Source organism: Durio zibethinus, chromosome 27 (genome assembly GCF_047325235.1).
Source record: "Durio zibethinus cultivar Kanyao isolate XHJ-2024 chromosome 27, ASM4732523v1, whole genome shotgun sequence".
NCBI lineage: Eukaryota > Viridiplantae > Streptophyta > Magnoliopsida > Malvales > Malvaceae > Durio > Durio zibethinus.
The window spans coordinates 16,160,440-16,171,626 of record NC_143188.1 but is presented as its reverse complement, the minus strand read 5'-3'; the positions used below and the strand labels follow the sequence as shown (position 1 = coordinate 16,171,626).

At 35.8% G+C, this 11,187-nt stretch overlaps 1 pseudogene across 1 annotated transcript; it reads left to right on the top strand.

Annotated features, from left to right (window-relative positions):
• Positions 1 to 339: 339 nt before the first annotated feature.
• Positions 340 to 10,339, top strand: LOC149511059 (ENHANCER OF AG-4 protein 2-like; annotated as a pseudogene). The gene is made up of 11 exons (XR_016334666.1): positions 340 to 540; positions 1,157 to 1,233; positions 4,045 to 5,883; positions 5,999 to 6,518; positions 6,722 to 6,830; positions 7,165 to 7,276; positions 7,370 to 7,557; positions 8,026 to 8,688; positions 8,773 to 9,263; positions 9,911 to 10,006; positions 10,119 to 10,339. The product of XR_016334666.1 is annotated as an ENHANCER OF AG-4 protein 2-like (transcript).
• The last annotated feature ends 848 nt before the right edge of the window (positions 10,340 to 11,187 follow it).

Sequence of the window (11,187 nt, the reverse complement as noted above, 5' to 3'; positions counted from 1 at the left end):
TTTATTAAAAATAATTAAAATTAAATGATCAAATAAACTAAATAATTATAATTTTATTAAAATGAAAAAATTATATAATTTTATATTTAAAAATAAAAAATATTTAATCCTCAATATATAGTGGCGATCGCACACTAGACTAACATAAAAAACACCCACAACACCAAAATACAAAACTTCTCCCCTCCGCCTCCGACCTTTTCTAACGGCTCAGTCACGCGCGCCAAACAAAAGCATCCCTGAATCAAAATTTTACCCCCCCAAAAATAAATCTCTTCTCTCTCACTCGTCTCCTCAACAGTTTCGATATTCTCATTTTTTTCTTCTCCACTTTGAAAAAAAAAAAGGCCTTTCTTCACTTATTTTTCTAATATCTCTCTCTGTCTCTCCCGATGCCTTAGCCGCCTTCCATTGCCGGAACCCCAAAGGGCAATTGCTGGGACTCGTAAAAGGGGAGGAAACAAAGCAAAAGTTAAGAATTTAAGTTTAGGAGATCTTGTTCTTGCCAAAGTCAAGGGTTTCCCTGCTTGGCCTGCCAAGGTCTCTTTCCTTTTATTTGATTATTATTGCTACTTTTTTTATCCTGAATTATGGGTATTTTATATTTTGATGATTATATTTTTAATTTCTTATATGTTTATTTGAACTTATGAATTTGAATAAATCCATGATGAGTTTGGGATTTTTTTTTTTTTTTTTTTAAGTTTTGCATGATGTAGGTAAGTTTATTTTATGCTTACATTGTCTTGCTTTGTATTTTATTTGTTGGTTTTGTACTCAATTCGTTTCCTTTAGTAAATTTTGTTTTATTTTGTGAAAGGCCTATTTTTGGAGTTAAAAGTTTTGCCACGCGTATGTTAGCTGATTGTGTTTTTAGTGTTTCAGGTTTGGTACTTTGCCTGTTTATCAATTGTGTTACTTAATGCAACTATGCAAGTTCTTTATTTTGGGTCTGAAAAAAAAGGGACAAATATGTGTATTTTTTTATTGCATGCTAGATTGATTTGATCCTAGAAAGTGTCGTCAGAAATTTAGTGAGAGATTTTCAATTTATTTTTTTGTTTTTATTATTTTGTTACTTAGAACTCAGTTGGTTTTTTGCGCTTTTGGTTTACGGTTGGTTTTTGAGGTAGATTCTATGGGTTATGAATTTCAGATTAGCTGGCATGAAGATTGGGAGCGAGAACCTGACTCTAGGAAATATTTTGTCCAATTCTTTGGAACACGAGAAATGTAAGCATACTTATGTTCAATTTGTACATGTTTAGTGAATAAGGGAGATGGCAACGCGATGAATAAAGATATGTGATATGTCTGTTTTATGGTTTGCATCTGTTTTCTGGTAGGAGGGAAACCACATTTTACAATAAGATGGAACATGAGATAAATACATGAAAGGTGTTACTGGATAATTTCCGTGAAAAAAATATTAATTTTGTTGTATTCCAAGTAACTTGTTACCTATGCCGATCCTAGCAGACAAAACATGATGTACTCTTTTTAATTTCCTGTCAATGTTGTTCACATAGGGTGCTTGCTGACTAGAGAATACATTGAAACTGACTTGATTTATTCTATCTCCGTGCTGTTTGTATACATCGTTGCTTTTCTTTCCATCCAGCTCCTATGATCAAGAAATTGTAGAATGCACATTGTAATTACAATAGGGGAAAAATTGTAATCGGGAGAGCTCTATGCTGAGTCCTCTATGTGTTAAAGTACTGAACTCTAGGCAGCTCTGTCATTTAGCTTTAGATTGCATAATATAAACTCATGGAGCTCACCATTCTAATGTTCAGGGAGTACTATTTGGCAGATGTGATAGCCATGCAGATTATCTGGGAAATTTACGTCTTATAGTTTTTTAATATGATAATTTGAGAAATAGTGAGATGTCCTTTAGCTAACCAAGCTTTTCAATCTAGGATGCAGAAAACCAAATAATGATACAATGACAAATGGTGCAATATTTTTCTACTTCTACATGTTCTTGATATAGCATGTGCATCTCATGTTGCCTTAATTAATCTTTTTTAATGTAATTTTAATATTTGAGTTATTATTTCTTTTGGTCTTTCCTCCATTTTGTGGTGGTTGTTAGCTAAGCAGCTGATGTTAGTTGATGAGGCTGTCTTGGACTTGTGTTGTGCTCAGGAACATTGGTATAGCATATTTGGGTTAGTTAGGATTGGAGGTTCAAGTTTATTCCTAATCTCCAGTCTGTTACCAAAGGAGTTAGATGCTATGTAGATGTTGAATTTGATAATTGTTAAAATCTATTTAGTGGTTTCATTCTCAGACCATTTTGTTACCTTTTCTCATAATTTAAGTATTTTTTTTTTGTTGATGTCAGCTTATATGGGCAATTATGTGTGCTTTACTCATGATTGGTTTGGCTTCTGAAATATCTATCTTCTCTACTTTAGAAAACTGAAGTAGGTGAAACATGGATTGGGAAATTAGATTTTATCCTTTATAGCCAATGGAATGAGTTTGTGACAGCTAACGGTTTAGCTCCAAATTGAAATTTCTGCTTGCAGAAGGTGACAGGTCTATATAAGAAAAATTATTTAACAGATTAAAACACCTATTTTAAATAATTTTATTTGTTATTATTATTTTCTTAAATACTCTATTTCAACAATGCTTGGGCTCTTAATGTATGTGTATTTGTGGCTTGTAGTGAATGTTGAAGTCATATTGTTCAAGAAAGCAATGTGTTTAGCTTAATTAGTAGGCATGATCATTTCTTTATCACTAAATTGTAACTTGCTGAACTTGAAAGTTGGCGTAGCTTTTTTGGTGTTTGAATTGAATGGCATTGCAGTTTTCCCTTTTTTTTTTTTTATTGTTGGTGTTAAACGGATTTGTGATTTAGTTATTTTTTTATGCTATGTTAGAGTTATTCTCACATATATATTGACATGGAATTTTAGAATTATTTTTTAAATTTATTGTTGATAATGACCATTCTTGATGGAAGACTTATTCATAATATGTGGCTGTAACACATTTAGGGCACAATAATGGATCTTTATTTTGTACAATGGAACTTTTATGTTTGTATAATGGATCCTCTTGAATGTTGATTGGACAGTTTCTGTAGCTACAAGTATCTTGAAAAGAAATAAAGTTCAAACCAATCTTGTATATAGTTGGAAAAATAAGGTTTTCAGTTTTACTATCACGTCAAGGTTTGCTTGAATAAATTACTTAAGTTGTGTCTGAGTAGCCTCCCAAATTCTAACCATGAATTGGAGGAGCATTTCTGGTTCTGTTCATACTCTATATGTATAGTTGAGCAGTTTGAGATTTTAGGTGAAGTTTGTTGGGCATCAACATGTGGTGGTTTAGATATGGTATGCTCGGAAGCCTTTGAGTAATGGCATTTTAAATGCCCTGAAAATAAGTACAGCTGGAGTTTTCCTTAGAACATTTGCATAAGTGGTTTATTTATGTGGAACCATTGAAGTGGTTTTGGGAATATTTTGTTTTTTGGAAACTTTCATAAGCTCAGGGCTTCTTTTGGGATTTTTCCTTTCTAAATTCTTGGACATTTTTTTCCATCCATATTTGCATATTTTTAATCATGCTTAAGCTGTGAGGCTTAATCCTTAAACCTTGGATGGAAAACTTTATTCCCTTTTGGATCATAATTTTTAGATGATGATGCTTCTGCTACTGAATTATGTAGAAGACATTTTAATTTGTTGAATTCTTGTCTTTGGTTTATTTTTTAATACTTGGTGATGTATTTTCTCATATTCCTTAGGGCATCATGTTCATGCACATGTGAGCAAGTTGATAAATTTAAATATCTGCATCTTTTTTTTCCTTAAAGATAGTGTTTATGTAATTGGATTTTCATATTTCATTATTGAAGTTTTTGACTCTGCATTTTTAGTGTAAAAAGGAGCAATGCTTTTCATCCCAGCCAAGAGATGCATGCATGCATCATTATTTTCTCTTACACTACTCTTTGAACTTCAGTTCACTTTTGTTCTAGTTGCTTATTTTTCTCCCTACGTTTTTCTTCTTTTACAGAGCTTTTGTTGCACCTGGCGATATTCAAGCATTTACTATTGAGACAAAGAGTAACTTTTCGGCTAAGTGTCAAGGTGTTAAAACTAAGTACTTTGTGCAAGCTGTGAAGGAAATCTGTGTGGCATTTGATGAATTACATAACGAGAAGTCCAGTGGTTTGAGAGATGGAACTGATAGATCAACACCTGGCTGTGAGGCTTCATCTGTTGATGGGGTTGAGGATGATGATGCGGAGGCTGACTTAATGAATGGAACAGGTGCACTAGCTCTTGGCACAGAAACCACTAGTGACAGAAACGGTTGTCTTGCTTCTAATTTGGGCTGTTCATGTAGAGGTGAGAATAATAATGACAATGTAAAGTCATCAATTTCAGGTCATGTGGATGATGGCTTATCTCTGGTTATGTCTTCTGGAGGGAAGCAAAAAATATCAAATGGTGAACAACCTAAAAAGGAGGTGTTATCTTCATCTTTAGATGAGCCTTCTCATATAAAGGAGGAATTCTCTGATGATAAAATTGCTACTGTCAATTGTACTAAGAAAACATTGAGGGATGCTCAGAAGTCAAAGAAGATTGGTCCTGGGCCAAAGAAAAGAACTGAGGAAGGACACAAAAGCAGCAGCTTAGCCGCAACATTATTGAGGGATGATAAATCTGGTGGTTGTCTTGATCAGCCTGACTCTGAGGAGCAATTGAAAGATAGAGTAAAAGGCAAAGTCTCTGGCAGTGCTGTAAGAAAATTCTCACCAGATGCTCTCAACTCAGATTCTAATTACACTGGTAGTAAAAATGCAAAGGAATTGCTGAAAACCAAAAGCAACTTCAATGCTGAGGATGATGTACGGGATGCTGTGGCCAATTCCAAAGGTGAGACTACTGGCAAGAAAAAAAGGGGAGAACCTGGACTTGAAAAGCCAAAATTGGGAACAGATGAAATTTTACATCCTGCCAAAAATTCAAAGTTTGTAGATATGAAAAATGATGCTTCCCAGGGATCTCTTGCCAAAAACATGAAAGATTCTCCAAGTTCTAATCATGTCAATAACAAGGCAGTTAAATAATTAGAGTTGAAAAAATCCACATTGCATATTTTAACATTGAGAGTCCCAACAGCCATTATTTCTGATGTTTCTGGTAATGAAGCTATGCTGCCCTTATCAAATCGCCATTGGCGGGCTCAGGAGGCAATTTCTGGTTCTGCCTCTCTTATTTCTGATGATAAAATTGAAAAAAATCTTGTTGAGACACTTACAAGTTCTAGTAATGTGAAAATTCCAGCTACCCAGTTGTCCAAGAGGCAGAGAGCTGTTTGCCTTTTTGATGAAGATGAAGAAGAAGATCCCAAAACTCCAGTCCATGGAGGATCTGCCAGGAATGTCAAGGTAACTTTTGTTGTTTCAAAGAGCATTTATGTAAGTCATGCAAGTGCTATCAATGCTCAACATAGTGTTGGAGATTCCACCCAATATGAGAATAGTGATCCCAAGGAGGCTTCTTTACGATTAGCAAATGATTTTGTGTCACCTCTTCAACCATGAACTGTTGAAAGGAGGCCTTCAACGAAGTCTCCTTATCTGGTTTCTGCCACCAAAGAAGTTGTTGAACAACAAAGAACTCCTAAAGCTACTGTTAAGGTTTCCAGTCATGGAACTCAGAAAAAGGCTCCATCTGGCTCTGTTAAGGGATCGGATGTTGTTTCTGATGGTCGAAAGTCTTCTCAAAATCAGGTTTTGAGTCAAAGATATAGCCCAGTTTCTTCTGTAGGAAGACTGAAATCTACTCCAAAAGTAATTTCACGTATTAATGGCACTGCTTTTGTTACCGAAACTTCAATGGAGTATGGCTCTGCATTATCTGTGTTGTTGTTATTATTTATTATATCTAATTAACCATTTTTAGAGGTATTATATTAATCTTCATTTCATATTGTAGACTAATCTCTTCCTGTACAGATTGGATGTCTTTAGAGAAGATAGAAGTGGTTCGTTGATTGATTTGAAGACTCCGGATTCTGCTATGTCTATGAAGCATCTTATTGCCGCTGCCCAGGCAAAAAGGAGACAAGCTCACTCTCAACAATATTCTCTTGGAAATCCTAGTTCTGTTTTTGTGTCAGTGTCTGATATTCAGGGGGCAAGTCCCAGTCCTGCAGTTCAGCCTTTTGTATCTGCAATCAACAATGCAATGCAGCCTGATGTGCAGGGATTTGCTTATCAAACAAACCTAGATTCTCCATCAACTCTTGGTCCCCAGTCAGGATCCCAAAATCAACAGGATACTGAAGAGATCGAAGAGAGAAGATCTAGTTCAGGACACATGGCACCTGGAGGCTCTCTCAGTGGTGGTACTGAGGCAGCTGTTGCATGGGATGCTTTTGAAGGAATGATAGAGACTTTATCAAGGACTGAAGAAAATATTGGACGAGCAACTCGCCTTGCTATTGATTGTGCCAAGTATGGCATTGTAAATGAAGTAAGTTAAATAATATGCATATTTATGTTTGGTGTTGGTTCAACAATGTCACGATGAGCTTGTTTAACCCCAGATTTATATATTATGATTTTTTATTGTGTTTTAAACAAAATGGTAATTATTGCATATGATGTTCATGATGGCAAAATTCTATTAAAGACTACCTTTTGGAGGGAGCCTTAGAATACATTATTTTTATGCAGGTTGTTGAACTTCTCATCTGGAAGTTGGAAAGCGAGCCCAGTTTTCATCGTAAAGGTGACCTGTTCTTTCTTGTTGATTCAATCACCCAATGTTCACATAATCAGAAAGGTTGGTTGTGCTGTCTTGATGAATGTGTTCAATTACTCTCTAATACTGAATTTATTTGGTGCAGGCAATTAAGAAAAAATGTTTAGTTTTATTTAGAAAAGGGTATAGTTTATCATTTTTCTTGCTGGTTTAGCATTATTTTCTTAATATTTGTTATGACAAAGAGTATTCTTACTAGGTGAATTCTCCTTTAGACTTTGGAACGAGTGCATGTTTATTTTTACAAGAACACTCTTTGAATTGCTCTTTAACTTGTGCACACATGCTGAAATAGTCATATGTGATCTATTATTGCAGCAATTCATGTAAATGATTGTGGTTAATGTTTATTTAGGCATTGCTGGTGTTTCATATATCCCTACAGTTCAAACAGCATTGCCTGTCTCCTTGGTGCAGCTGCTCCACCTGGAGCAAGTGCTCGTGAAAATCGTCGTCAATGCCTCAAGGTATATTATTTTTTTTCAATTGTAAGAGATTATTCGTCTTTTGTTTCCTTTCCCCCACTCTCTTAAGGATAAAGGGATCTTTGTCTATACCAGGTTTTACGGTTGTGGCTTGAGAGGAAGATTTTACCCGAATCTATTCTGCAGTGTTATATGGACGACATTGGAGTTTCAAATGATGATACAATTTCTGGATTTTCCCTATGGCACCCATCACAAGCTGAACGTGCTATAGATGATCCTATTAGGGAAATGGAAGGCATGCTTGTTGACAAGTATGGCAGGTCTGAAAACACTTTCAACCATTTACACCAAATTATTATAATGATAACAAATATAATATCTACTATATTACCATTGAAGTTTGGTTTTTGTTTTGGTTTGGTTTCAGATATATTTGAAACCAAACTAAGGCCAAATTTACTTGTCAGTTTGATTTGCAGGCCAAACTAAAACTTTTTGCTTTTCAAACCAAACTATCCAACCCATATTGGTCACTTTAATCTGATATTCAGCTGAAACCAAATTAGGAACACACCATTTTGCTGATATGCCACTGTTGTTTGATCTGATTTGAATATAGAGCTACTATGTTTTTAGTTATCTTGCATAATATTTTTTTTAAATTACTAAATTTGAAGTTAGTTCAGTGTTTCTTGTAGCATTTGTGTCCCATCCTCTAGTTTCTAGTGTTTGTCACTTGAAAGGGATATGAACTTTCTGACATCAATTTTGTTGGTGGTTATAACCAGTAATGCTACATTTCAGCTTCCTCGCCTTTTGTCTTCTAATGCATTTGAAGATGAAGAGGAAGAAGATCTTTCAAACGGTCCTTGCAGAGATTCTGCTGATGCATCACCATTAGAACCAGCTCATGCTTTAGGAGAGTTAGAAACATGTACAGTTACTCCAAGTGACAGGCGTCATTGCATCTTAGAAGATGTGGATGGTGAGCTCGAAATGAAGATGGTTCTGGACACCAGAAGGATGATCGACCATCATTGACAAAAAATAGTCTTGAAATGGACTTGCAGCAGCAGGGCACTGATAGTATTGTGGAACCGGCTTCAAATACCTCCAATGAATTCCCTCCTCTACCAGAGGGTTCCCTGTGATTGCCCCCTGATTCTCCTCCATCCCCACCACCTTTTCCACCTTCATCACCCCCGCCCCCACCTCCATCATCTCCATCTCCACCTCCACCTCCACTTCCACCTCCTCCTCCTCTACCAACACAACCACCTCCTCCCCCTGCACCACTTTCCTACCCTTCAGTCTTTATACCTCAACCACCAGTGCCAACTCAACCTTCACTGCTATCTCAATCCATGCTACCGCCCTAGTCATCAGTACAGTGTTGACCACAGTTGGCATATCAACCACCTGTACCTCATGAACTCTGGCGCACACCAAATGTGATACTCCTAATATGTCTTCTTTGCTTGTTATGGAGTATGTTGATACTTTTTTATTTATATAACCTATGCCTTTGTAAGCAGGGTAATCAAATAGTTCAAATGGCTGGAAATACTCCTCTTGGGGGCCATATTGATGCTGGTGTGAAAAACGAATTGTTTCCACAGGAATCACCTTGCTTTCCAACAGGAGTCTGCAATTCTTGAGAGCCTTCTGTATATAATTCTTCAAGGTAACTGGAATATGGACATAATGAAATGTACTTAAATGACCAATCCTCTAAACCAAGTCAACAGTTTCAACCTGGTAATGCAACCTTTGTGCAAATACCTTTACCCCCTAGTCTGCCACAAATCTCATCTAGCCATTTCTCATTCACAAAGCCCGCTATGCCTCCACATTATTAGCATTCATGTCCTCAATACTCTCTGCTTGCAACATGATGGCCGAAGGCCATTTGTTGCTGATGAACAGTGGAGAATGCCTGCAGGAGAATATGACACTGATAATCAGTGTGATGGGTGGATAGCAGGAAGAAATCCATCAGCTGCTGGTCCATTGTTTGTCCAGGAAGGTATGCATTATCCTGTCCTTAAAACAAAATTTTGGCTTGAGTGTTTGACTCATTGTAAATTTAAATGAAATTTGTAATCCTAATCCTTATGAAGTTTCCATGATTATCAGATGGATGTTTAGGGGCATTAATTTGTGTTTTTGATCTGATCATATTGTTATTTCCTGCAAATTAAACATATGCCCATTTATGGTGGTGGCAATCAAACCTTCACTGATTTCAAGTGTTTCATGTTGTTGTGATGGATCCTCTACCAAACTAAAAGAGAAAATTCCAAAAAATATAGAACATGCTTACCATATAAATATGAAAAGCATGCCTTGTGCAGTATCTGAAAATTTTCATTGCTATTTGTAGGACACTCTTTTAGTATCCCCTTATTATCTTGCTTTGAACTGTTGTCATGGCTAATTTCTTACTTTTTTTTATGAGTCTTTGCTGGTATGGAATCTCTTTTAAGAACTCACAGATTTAAGTCCATGAATAAGTATGTGAGATGTTCTGTTGTTTGTACTTCTTCATGCATATTTTATGTGCATAGCCTCCTCTTTCTTGTGTATATCCTTAAAGTGTTGATAAGATGAATCTGTGGGCCCTCTATAGATAGTCTCTACCTTTTGATGACACTTATGTTAATTCTTTGGCAGGTTACTTTAGAACACCTGTTGAAAGACCACCCTCAAATGAGATGGGTTTTCTGATTGCTTCTGCCAATCATTTACCAGCTGGAGCTCCAAATTTGGGTACTGCAATTTTTAATTGCTGTCTTCGTTTGCTTTTAATTTTCTTCTTTTGCTAGTTAAATAATCAAGCACCAACTAAACTAGAGAATGACTTCATGATTGTATCTTTCAGGTCATGGTATTTCACAAATGTTGCCATGTCAACCAGACATGTGTGCTATCAATTGTTGGAGGCCAGCTTGAGAATGAAGAAATAGTCTCATTAGGTACTTAGTATATTTTCGTACTTATTTGTTAATGAATCTCAGCCTGAATATTTCATCTTTTTTTATTATTATGAATAGAAAGCTTTGTCCTTGTTATTAAGTGAAAGTGAAATTTTTTGTTTTGGAATTTGTTCATCTTTTTGTTGATTTTGCTAGTAAACTACCATTTAGTGTGAGAAAACACTTATTTACAGCTGGTTGTAATCTTGTAATCTGTATATTTATATTTGTATCTCTAGAATTAAGTATTTGTATCCCTAGAATTAAGAAAGATTTAGTTTCCTAGTTTAACCCCTAGTTAGTTGTATATAAACCTAAGATTCTTGTATAATTCAAGATAAGCAGTTTTTTAATATACATTCAGTTTCCACATGGTATCAGAGCTTTAGGCTCTTCTTGGGAAAAAAAATTTTCAGCCTTCATTGCTGACTTTTTTAGGCCTTCATTGCCGAATCTTGTTTAGGTCTTCATTGTCGAACCCTGTTAAAGAAAGATATCACTATCACCCAATTTGAGGAAATGTTAATTGGGAAAATCACTGGAGTACTACAGATGTCTCAGAAACAAGGAGAGTTCAACAGAGAAGAGATTGAAAAGCTGAGAAACTTATTGAAAATCCTTGAAAAGCCTACTATGGTATGTTCTTTGGGTAAAGTTTCTAGTTCAGGTAAAGCTTCTGGTTCTCATGGATTAAATGTCTCGGCTAAGCCTATTACGAGTTCTTGGGTCATTGACTCAGGAGCCACAGACCACATGACACATTCCCCACAAAAGTTTAGTACATATAACCTGTGTCCTAGTAATAAGAAAATTGTTGTTACTGATGGTTCACTTACCACAGTGGCAGAATTAGGAAATGTTCAAGTTAATCCCTCGTTTGTTCTAAAAAATGTTCTTCATGTTCCTGGATTGTCTACTAATCTGATATCTATACAAAAACTTACCAGAGATATGAATTGCAAAGTAACTTTTTAT